The sequence below is a fragment of the Ranitomeya imitator genome, chromosome 8, assembly GCF_032444005.1.
Source record: "Ranitomeya imitator isolate aRanImi1 chromosome 8, aRanImi1.pri, whole genome shotgun sequence".
Classification (NCBI taxonomy): Eukaryota; Metazoa; Chordata; class Amphibia; order Anura; family Dendrobatidae; genus Ranitomeya; species Ranitomeya imitator.
In genome coordinates, this window is record NC_091289.1 from 179,816,713 (window position 1) to 179,827,952 (window position 11,240).

The 11,240-nt window shown below is 44.7% G+C and overlaps 1 long non-coding RNA gene across 1 annotated transcript in view; it reads left to right on the forward strand.

The window, feature by feature from the left end:
* LOC138647542 (uncharacterized) overlaps nt 1-8,066 on the forward strand; it is a 44,476-nt gene extending 36,410 nt beyond the window's left edge. Inside the window, exon 3 of the long non-coding RNA XR_011314993.1 lies at nt 7,948-8,066. This is a non-coding gene — a long non-coding RNA (uncharacterized lncRNA). The remainder of the gene's footprint in view (nt 1-7,947) is intronic.
* The last annotated feature ends 3,174 nt before the right edge of the window (nt 8,067-11,240 follow it).

Here is an 11,240-nt window from a genome sequence, read left to right on the forward strand (position 1 = left end):
GCTTCAACGGGTCCAGGTGATTGATTACTGCTCGTCATTTCCTTTTAAAGAGGGTTAGACGTATGTGCATAGATATAAACTAACAACTAAGTAAAATAAACGTGAAAGTGCAATAAGAACAAGTAATCATAAATCACAAACAGACTTGTAAAACTCTAGGCGACATTTTCAAAGCTTTTTAGCATTATTTATGACATCAGTGCGTTTATAAGAAGACCGATATGTCTAATCTATCATTAAGCCCAGTAGGGCCTTGTGCGTTAGCATTCAGTATCCATCTGGCTTCTTTTTGCATTAACCATTTATTGTGATCGCCTCCCTGCGGAGGATATTTAACAATTTCCAAACCAGCGAACCTTAACAGCTCTGGATCAGAATTATGTTTTTCTTTCATATGTTGTATTAACCTAAAACAGCCTTTTGCCTGCATTTATGGAATTGTAGTGTTCCTTAAATCTGGTGACTAAAGGTCTTATTGTTTTACCAATATAAATGTTTAGACAGGGACAAAATAAAACATAAACCACAAATTTACTTTTACAGAAAATAAAATCTCGAACCATAGGTGTAATTGAACTGAGCTGCAAAGGGTTATTTGTTATATGCAAATGACAGAATTTACAATTGCCGCACTTATAGTTCCCTATTGGGGTATTGCTGTTTATCCAATTGGTATTTTTAGGTGACAATATCCTATTATGTACCAAAACGTCTGATAAATTTTGAGCACGTTTATATGCAAATCTCAGAGTCTTGGCATGTATATATGCTAGATCTTTGTCTGTCTGCAGAACATGCCACTTCTTGCGAATCGACAAATGTTTTATATTGTCCAAATTACTATGTTTGAAACAAGGAAAATCTTTCTTCTACAGCATTCCCCCTTTTTTGGGATTTTCTTTTTAAGAAATCTCTCTGTGTATGTTTTTTAATCCGATTTTCGGCTTCTTCCAACAATTGTGAGGGATAACCTCTTTTCCTGAAGCACAATTTTAAATCATTCACCTGTTCCTTAAAAATTTCGTTATTTTTGTTAATCTTACGTAATCTTACCATCTGACTGTAAGGTAACCCTTTCTTTGTGTGCAATGGATGCGCACTATTGAAATGTAATAAATTATTAGTAGCTGTTGGCTTCTTATACACCTTAGGCTAGTTTCACATTTGCGTAAAAAAAAAGCAGCGTTTTTAACGCAAACACATGTGGTGCAAAAAAACGCATGTAAACGCGTTAAAACGCTGCATTTTTTAGACGCATGCGTTTTTGCATGTGGTAAAAAAAAACGCGGCATTTTGATGCGTTTACATGCGTTTTTTACTGCGTTTGCGTTTTTGAAACGCATGATGAGAAGTGTGTGACAGATGCCAATCATCAAAATCAACTAGAAAACCCACTATAAACAGAAATAGCTAGGGTTAGGATCCCTAGTAACCATAGGGATCCTAACCCTAACCCTAGCGATCCTAACCCTAACCCTATGGTTAGGGTTAGGATCCCTAGTAACTCTAGGGATCCTAACCCTAACCCTAGTGATCCTAACCCTAACCCTATGGTTAGGGTTAGGATCCCTAGTAACCCTAGGGATCCTAACCCTAACCCTAGGGATCCTAACCCTAACCCTAGGGATCCTAACCCTAACCCTTAGGGTTAGGGTTAGGATCCTAACGCTTAGGGTTAGGATCCCTAGGGTTAGGGTTAGGATCCTGTTGTGAATTCTGTGGCAGAGTTCACTCCTGTGGTCACAAGTGGTACTTCGGCTGATTCTCTCTGGGATCTTCCGTTTGTGGAGGAAAGTGGTACTGCAGCTTCTGAGTTTTCTCCCTCAGGTGATCTGGTGAGCTCGTTAGCTTCTTCTCTACTTAACTCCACCTGATGCTTTGATCCATGCTTCCTGGCAATGTTCCAGTGTTGGACTGGTTTTTTCCCTGGATCATTCCTGTGGCCTGCTGCTCTGCAAAGCTAAGTTTTGCTTTTGTTATTTTGTTGCTATTTTTCAGTCCAGCTTGCTTTATTGTTTTTTTCTCGCCTGCTGGAAGCTCTGAGACGCAGAGGGACGACCTCCGTACCGTTAGTCGGTGCGGAGGGTCTTTTTGTCCCCTCTGCGTGGTTATTTATAGGTTTTTGTGCTGACCGCAAAGTTATCTTCCCTATCCTCATTCTATTCAGCTAGTCGGGCCTCACTTTGCTAAATCTGTTTAATCTCTATGTTTGTGTTTTCATCTTACTCACAGTCATTATATGTGGGGGGCTGCCTTTTCCTTTGGGGAATTTCTCTGAGGCAAGGTAGGCTTATTTTTCTATCTTCAGGAATAGCTAGTTTCTCAGGCTGTGACGAGGCGCCTAGGTTCTGGTCAGGAGCGCTCCACGGCTACCTTTAGTGTGGTTTGATAGGATCAGGGATTGCGGTCTGCAGAGTTCCCACGTCTCAGAGCTCGTTCTTTAATTTTGGGTGTTTGTCAGATCACTGTATGTGTTCTGACCGATATGTCCATTGTGTTACTGAATTGGTTAACATAACAGTACAGGAAGCCATAAGTGCTAATGATTCTCAATAGAGGGAAAAAAGAAGTTCTGAGACCATTTTTTTTTTCTTTGCACTGTGTTTTGTCTTTTTTTTTCCCTAGACATTTGGGTGGTTCAGGACACAGGTGTGGACATGGAGATTCAGGGTCTGTGCTCTTAAATGGATAATCTCGTTATAAATGTGCAAAAGATTCAAGATTTGGTGGTTCAGAAGCCTATGTTAGAACCAAGAATTCCTATTCCTGATTTGTTTTATGGTGATAGAGTCAAGTTTGTGAATTTCAAAAATAATTGCAAACTGTTTTTGGCCTTGAAACCTCACTCCTCTGGTGACCCAGCTCAACAAGTGAGAATTATTATTTCTTTTTTTGCGTGGCGACCCTCAGGATTGGGCATTTTCTCTTGCGCCGGGAGATCCTGCATTAAGTAATATTGATGCGTTTTTCCTGGCGCTCGGATTGCTGTACGATGAGCCTAATTCAGTGGATCAGGCAGAGAAAAATTTGCTGGCTTTGTGTCAGGGTCAGGATGAGATAGAGGTATACTGTCAAAAATTTAGAAAGTGGTCTGTACTCACTCAGTGGAATGAAGGTGCGCTCGCAGCGATTTTCAGAAAGGGTCTCTCTGAAGCCCTTAAAGATGTCATGGTGGGATTTCCTATGCCTGATGGTCTGAATGAATCTATGTCTTTGGCCATTCAGATCAGTCGACGCTTGCGTGAGCGTAAATCTGTGCACCATTTGGCGGTATTACCTGAGCTTAAACCTGAGCCTATGCAGTGCGATAGGACTTTGTCCAGAGTTGAACGGCATGAACACAGACGTCTGAATGGTCTGTGTTTCTACTGTGGTGATTCCATTCATGCTATCTCTGATTGTCCTAAGCGCTCTAAGCGGTTCGCTAGGTCTGCCACCATTGGTACGGTACAGTCAAAATTTCTTCTGTCCGTTACCTTGATCTGCTCTTTGTCATCGTATTCTGTCATGGCATTTGTGGATTCAGGCGCTGCTCTGAATTTGATGGACTTGGAGTTTGCTAAGCGTTGTGGGTTTTTCTTGGAGCCCTTGCAGTGTCCTATTCCATTGAGAGGAATTGATGCTACACCTTTGGCCAAGAATAAGCCTCAGTACTGGACCCAGCTGACCATGTGCATGGCTCCTGCACATCAGGAGGATATTCGCTTTCTGGTGTTGCATAATCTGCATGATGTGGTCTTTTTGGGGTTGCCATGGCTACAAGTCCATAATCCAGTATTAGATTGGAAATCCATGTCGGTTTCCAGCTGGGGTTGTCAGGGGGTACATGGTGATGTTCCATTTCTGTCAATTTCGTCATCCACCCCTTCTGAGGTCCCAGAGTTCTTGTCTGATTACGGGATGTATTTGATGAGCCCAAGTCCGATGCCCTACCTCCGCATAGGGATTGTGATTGTGCTATCAATTTGATTCCTGGTAGTAAATTCCCAAAAGGTCGATTGTTTAATTTGTCCGTGCCTGAGTACACCGCTATGCGCAGTTATGTGAAGGAATCCCTGGAGAAGGGGCATATTCGCCCGTCATCGTCGCCATTAGGAGCAGGGTTCTTTTTTGTAGGCAAGAAGGATGGTTCGCTGAGACCTTGTATAGATTACCGCCTTCTTAATAAGATCATGGTTAAATTTCAGTACCCCTTGCCATTGTTATCTGATCTGTTTGCTCGGATTAAGGGGGCTAGTTGGTTCACAAAGATAGGTCTTCGTGGTGCGTATAATCTGGTGCGAATTAAGCAAGGCGATGAATGGAAAACTGCATTTAATACGCCCGAGGGTCATTTTGAGTATCTAGTGATGCCATTCGGACTTGCCAATGCTCCATCAGTGTTTCAGTCCTTTATGCATGACATCTTCCGAGAGTACCTGGATAAATTCCTGATTGTGTACTTGGATGACATTTTGATCTTCTCGGATGATTGGGAGTCTCATGTGAAGCAGGTCAGAACGGTTTTTCAGGTCCTGCGTGCTAATTCTTTGTTTGTGAAGGGATCAAAGTGTCTCTTTGGTGTGCAGAAGGTTTCATTTTTGGGGTTCATCTTTTCCCCTTCTACTATCGAGATGGATCCTGTTAAGGTCCAAGCCATCCATGATTGGACTCAGCCGACATCTCTGAAAAGTCTGCAAAAGTTCCTGGGCTTTGCTAATTTTTATCGTCGCTTCATCTGCAATTTTTCTAGTATTGCTAAACCATTGACCGATTTGACCAAGAAGGGTGCTGATGTGGTCAATTGGTCTTTTGCTGCTGTGGAGGCTTTTCAAGAGTTGAAGCGTCGTTTTTCTTCTGCCCCTGTGTTGTGTCAACCAGATGTTTCTCTTCCGTTCCAGGTCGAGGTTGATGCTTCTGAGATTGGAGCAGGGGCTGTTTTGTCACAGAGAGGTTCAGGTTGCTCAGTGATGAAACCATGCGCTTTCTTTTCCAGGAAGTTTTCGCCTGCTGAGCGAAATTATGATGTGGGCAACCGAGAGTTGCTGGCCATGAAGTGGGCATTCGAGGAGTGGCGTCATTGGCTTGAAGGAGCTAAGCATCGCGTGGTGGTATTGACTGATCATAAGAACTTGACTTATCTCGAGTCTGCCAAGCGCTTGAATCCTAGACAAGCTCGTTGGTCGTTGTTTTTTGCCCGTTTTGACTTTGTGATTTCGTACCTTCCGGGCTCTAAAAATGTGAAGGCGGATGCTCTGTCTAGGAGTTTTGTACCCGACTCTCCGGGCTTATCTGAGCCGGCGGGTATCCTCAAGGAAGGAGTAATTGTGTCTGCCATCTCCCCTGATTTGCGGCGGGTGCTGCAAAAATTTCAGGCTAATAAACCTGATCGTTGCCCAGCGGAGAAATTGTTTGTCCCTGATAGGTGGACGAATAGAGTTATCTCTGAACTTCATTGTTCGGTGTTGGCTGGTCATCCTGGAATCTTTGGTACCAGAGAGTTAGTGGCTAGATCCTTTTGGTGGCCCTCTCTGTCGCGGGATGTGCGTACTTTTGTGCAGTCCTGTGGGATTTGTGCTCGGGCTAAGCCCTGCTGTTCTCGTGCCAGTGGGTTGCTTTTGCCCTTGCCGGTCCCGAAGAGGCCTTGGACACATATCTCTATGGATTTTATTTCTGACCTTCCCGTTTCTCAAAAGATGTCAGTCATTTGGGTGGTCTGTGATCGCTTTTCTAAGATGGTCCATCTGGTACCCTTGTCTAAATTGCCTTCCTCCTCTGATTTGGTGCCTTTGTTCTTCCAGCATGTGGTTCGTTTGCATGGCATTCCAGAGAATATTGTTTCTGACAGAGGTTCCCAGTTTGTTTTGAGGTTTTGGCGAGCCTTTTGTGGTAGGATGGGCATTGACTTGTCTTTTTCCTCGGCTTTCCATCCTCAGACTAATGGCCAGACCGAGCGAACCAATCAGACCTTGGAAACATATCTGAGGTGCTTTGTTTCTGCAGATCAGGATGACTGGGTGTCCTTTTTGCCTTTGGCTGAGTTCGCCCTTAATAATCGGGCCAGCTCGGCTACCTTGGTTTCACCGTTTTTCTGCAATTCTGGGTTCCATCCTCGTTTCTCTTCTGGACAGGTTGAGTCTTCGGACTGTCCTGGTGTGGATACTGTGGTGGACAGGTTGCAGCAGATTTGGACTCATGTAGTGGACAATTTGACCTTGTCCCAGGAGAAGGCTCAACGTTTTGCTAATCGCAGACGCCGTGTGGGTCCCCGACTTCGTGTTGGGGATCTGGTTTGGTTATCTTCTCGTCATATTCCTATGAAGGTTTCCTCTCCTAAGTTTAAACCTCGTTTTATTGGTCCGTATAGGATTTCTGAGGTTCTTAATCCTGTGTCTTTTCGTCTGACCCTTCCAGATTCTTTTTCCATACATAACGTATTCCATAGGTCATTGTTGCGGAGATACGTGGCACCTATGGTTCCATCTGTTGAGCCTCCTGCCCCGGTTTTGGTGGAGGGGGAATTGGAGTATATTGTGGAGAAGATTTTGGATTCTCGTGTTTCAAGACGGAAACTCCAGTATCTGGTTAAATGGAAGGGTTATGCTCAGGAAGATAATTCCTGGGTTTTTGCCTCTGATGTCCATGCTCCCGATCTTGTTCGTGCCTTTCATGTGGCTCATCCTGGTCGGCCTGGGGGCTCTGGTGAGGGTTCGGTGACCCCTCCTCAAGGGGGGGGTACTGTTGTGAATTCTGTGGCAGAGTTCACTCCTGTGGTCACAAGTGGTACTTCGGCTGATTCTCTCTGGGATCTTCCGTTTGTGGAGGAAAGTGGTACTGCAGCTTCCGAGTTTTCTCCCTCAGGTGATCTGGTGAGCTCGTTAGCTTCTTCTCTACTTAACTCCACCTGATGCTTTGATCCATGCTTCCTGGCAATGTTCCAGTGTTGGACTGGTTTTTTCCCTGGATCATTCCTGTGGCCTGCTGCTCTGCAAAGCTAAGTTTTGCTTTTGTTATTTTGTTGCTATTTTTCAGTCCAGCTTGCTTTATTGGTTTTTTCTCGCCTGCTGGAAGCTCTGAGACGCAGAGAGACGACCTCCGTACCGTTAGTCGGTGCGGAGGGTCATTTTGTCCCCTCTGCGTGGTTATTTATAGGTTTTTGTGCTGACCGCAAAGTTATCTTCCCTATCCTCGTTCTATTCAGCTAGTCGGGCCTCACTTTGCTAAATCTGTTTCATCTCTATGTTTGTGTTTTCATCTTACTCACAGTCATTATATGTGGGGGGCTGCCTTTTCCTTTGGGGAATTTCTCTGAGGCAAGGTAGGCTTATTTTTCTATCTTCAGGAATAGCTAGTTTCTCAGGCTGTGACGAGGCGCCTAGGTTCTGGTCAGGAGCACTCCACGGCTACCTTTAGTGTGGTTTGATAGGATCAGGGATTGCGGTCTGCAGAGTTCCCACGTCTCAGAGCTCGTTCTTTAATTTTGGGTGTTTGTCAGATCACTGTATGTGTTCTGACCGCTATGTCCATTGTGTTACTGAATTGGTAAACATAACAGGATCCCTAGGAATAGGGTTGGGGGGTGGCTTATCAGTGTGTATTCTTGTGTTTTTCTATTGAAACGCATGCATTTAAAAACGCATGCAAACGCATGTGCTTAAAAACACATGCATTTACATAGACAGCAATGCGTTTTTTTGCGGCAAAAAAATGCATGCGTTTTTTTGCGGCAAAAAAAACGCCGCTAGAAATTACTACTGGTTGCATTTCCGCAACAAAACGCAAGCATAGAAACGACGCATGCGTCGGCAAAACGCGGCAAAACGCATGCAAAAAACGCATGCGTTTTTAATGTTAAGTATAGAAAAAAAGCACGCTTTTTTTGCGCTAAAACGCAGCGGCAAAAAACGCAAATGTGAAACCAGCCTAAGTGATGATTTCTCCTTCTACAATCTTTATTTTATCATCTAGATGTTCGTCCACTTTCTCTCCCCGCACCCTCCTGCACGCCTGATGTATTACATGGACATGTAACAATTTCTTCATGTCGGTCCAATAAAAACAGCATGATTTCACAAGCAAAAAGGGTGAGTGCCGCATTTCTTTCTATTCAAAGTATTTTTTATATTTAAAGATTTTTATCTCATGTCTGATCATTACTGCTCTCCAATACGTGAAAGATTCTTGCTGGGTTTTTTTTTTAATCAGTGGCCGATAGTATCCGTGTCAGGGTGCGTTGCCTCTTAAGGCCCCCATACACATTAGAGTAATGTTGGCTGTGCCCCCCATATTGACGGGTTCTGCCGACGGTCTAATATGTATGGGGGCTCCGGCCGACTAATAGGGGAGATGTCGATCAGGCATGTCCATTTTCAGAATGTAGATTGCATTATTGTCCTGGAAATAAGCTGCCGGCCAACGTGTCAGTCAGCGGCTTTCTCATAAAGAATGCAGGAGCGCACGGTCGAGCGAGCGCTACCGAATGATTGCAATCAGCCGAATGATTGGTTGGTTGGACGACAGCCATCTAATGTGCCTTAGGCTAGTTTCACATTTGTGTTTAAAAACGCAGCGTTTAAAACGCAAACGCAGGTGGTGAAAAAAAACGCATGTAAACGCGTGCAAACGCTGTGTTTTTTAGACGCATGCGTTTTTGCATGCGGTAAAAAAAACGCGGCGTTTTTACGCGTTTACATGCATTTTTCCTGCGTTTGCGTTTTTGGTACGCATGATGAGAAATTTTTTTGGTGGAATAAAAAGCGTCTTTAGTGTGTGACAGCTGCCAATCATAAAAATCAACTAGAAAACCCACTATAAATAGAAATGGCTAGGGTTAGGGTTAGGATCCCTATGGTTAGGGTTAGGGTTAGGATCCCTATGGTTAGGGTTAGGGTTTGGATCCCTAGGGTTAGGGTTAGAATCCCTAGGGTTAGGGTTAGGATCCCTAGGGTTAGGGTTAGGGTTTGGATCCCTAGGGTTAGTGTTAGGATCCCTAGGGTTAGGGTTAGGGTTTGGATCCCTAGGGTTAGGGTTTGGATCCCTAGGGTTAGGGTTTGGATCCCTAGGGTTAGGGTTAGGGTTAGGATCCCTAGGGTTAGGGTTAGGATCCCTAGGGTTAGGGTTTGGATCCCTAGGGTTAGGGTTAGGGTTTGGATCCCTAGGGTTAGGGTTAGGGTTTGGATCCCTTTATCACCTTGATGGTGGGGGGTGGCTTATCAGTGTGTAGACTTGCTTTTTTCTATGGAAACGCATGTGTTAAAAAACGCAACCAAACGCATGTGCTTAAAAACGCATGCGTTTACATAGACAGCAATACGTTATTTTGTGGCAAAAAAACACCTCTAGAAATTACTACATGTTGCATTTCCGCAACAAAAAGCAAGCATAGAAACGACGCATGCGTCGTCAAACGCGGCAAAACGCATACACAAAAAATGCATGCATTTTTAATGTTAAATATAGGAAAAATGCATGCTTTTTTTTGCGCTAAAACGCAGCGGCAAAAAACGCAAATGTGAAACCAGCCTTAGACCACGAGACCTGTGATCCTATTCCTTTCTTTTTTATTAATATAGGAATCCTTGGTGGTCTGGTGTAATCTTTAAGGATCCAGTAAAGATATAATCCCTGGGGGTCTGGTTGATATAAAATTCCTGGTAGCTCACTGGAGACATAATCCCTGGTGATGTTACTTCTGTTACCAGCTCTTCATCAATTGTGATCCAATAGTTTATACACAGAACCCAAGAAGAAATAAATAAATAAATAAATAAATAATAATAAAAAAAAAAAACAAGGAAAAAAACCAAATTGAGCATATACTCTACAGCAAGTAAATAGAAATAATACATGTAAATCACCTAAGGTACTTATGTGGCGCCCCAGAGTCCTGGTCGTCACAGTAGCATTGCTTTCCTCACGAGGAGAGTGATGTTACGTTTGGAAGCGATGAAGGATATCTTTTATCAGGTAACCACCATACACACATGTTCACACTCCAGACCACAAGGGGGAGCTTTTGATCCTACTCCTAGGTGACTCCCCTATATATTGTGGTTTGGAGGGAGAAGGAGGTCAGATTGTCAGAGAGACAGAAGAGAGCAGTCCGATATAGAGTGTCAGAAGGTCTGAAGGGGCCGTGTAGTCTGAAGTACTACAGCTCCTGGAAAGAGACATACAGAAAGCCGAATGTTGTTCAGTGAGCAAGCAGGAGAGCGAAGCACAGGAGAGGACATCAGGGGAGACCAGCTAAGAGCAGGCTGCCTCCCTCTGAGGCGCAGATAACCGGTAGCCGGACCACCGAGGTTGTAAGGGACTCTACGGCTTACAGCAGAGACCGGCAGGACAGCTGAATTGCAAGTTACCTGTCCGCCACGCACACCTGAGACACAGTAACACATAGAGCCCGGGGCATGCTAGAGTCCCTGTAAAAAGGCTCGAGTTACCTGTCATGCAGGTATTGTCCTATCCTATAAGGGGGACAGAAAGAAGAACTGTGAGGACCTTATCTGAAGCCATAGGCAGTGAGAGACAACAACACCACCGTGCTAGAGGAAGGCTTTTAACTCCACTTGGTAAAGGAGACTCTGGATTAGCTTCCAAACCGGCCGGACTCTGCCTGCCCTGTGATCTGGTGCCCTGGACTGTGGCTGCCTGAAGTCTTCTGTAAACCAGGTAAAGAGACTGCAAACCTGTGTCCTCGTTCTTTACTGCGCCACTCACCATCTTCCATCTACACACCGGGAGCTCTGGGGATACACTTCACCTGTGGGAAGTTATACCATCTAGCTGCTATAACATCACCCCAGAGGACCCCTTAAAGCAGCGTCGGTCCCCACTGACCGAATACCACAGGCGGCATCATGAACTCTATTCACTAAATCCCTTTAAAGACTTTCCCCTTTAACATTGTCGCCCAGGGCCACGGACCGGGTCGCCACCGTGACATCCCCCTGTAAACACCGGACCTGGTACCGTGTACCCCACGGCCCTGGCGGGCGACTCACTCACGTAGTAGTGATGAGCGAATGTGCTGGGATAAGGTGTTATCTGAGCATGCTCATGTGCTAACTGAGTAATTTTGGGGTGCTCGAAAAATATGTTTGAGTCCCCACGGCTGTTCGACAGCCGCAACACATGCAGGGATTACCTAACAAACAGACAATCCCTGCATGTGTTGCAGCTGTCTAACAGCCGCAGGGACTCAAACATATTTTTCGAGCACACAGAAAACACTCAGTTAGCACCAGAGCATGCTCAGATAA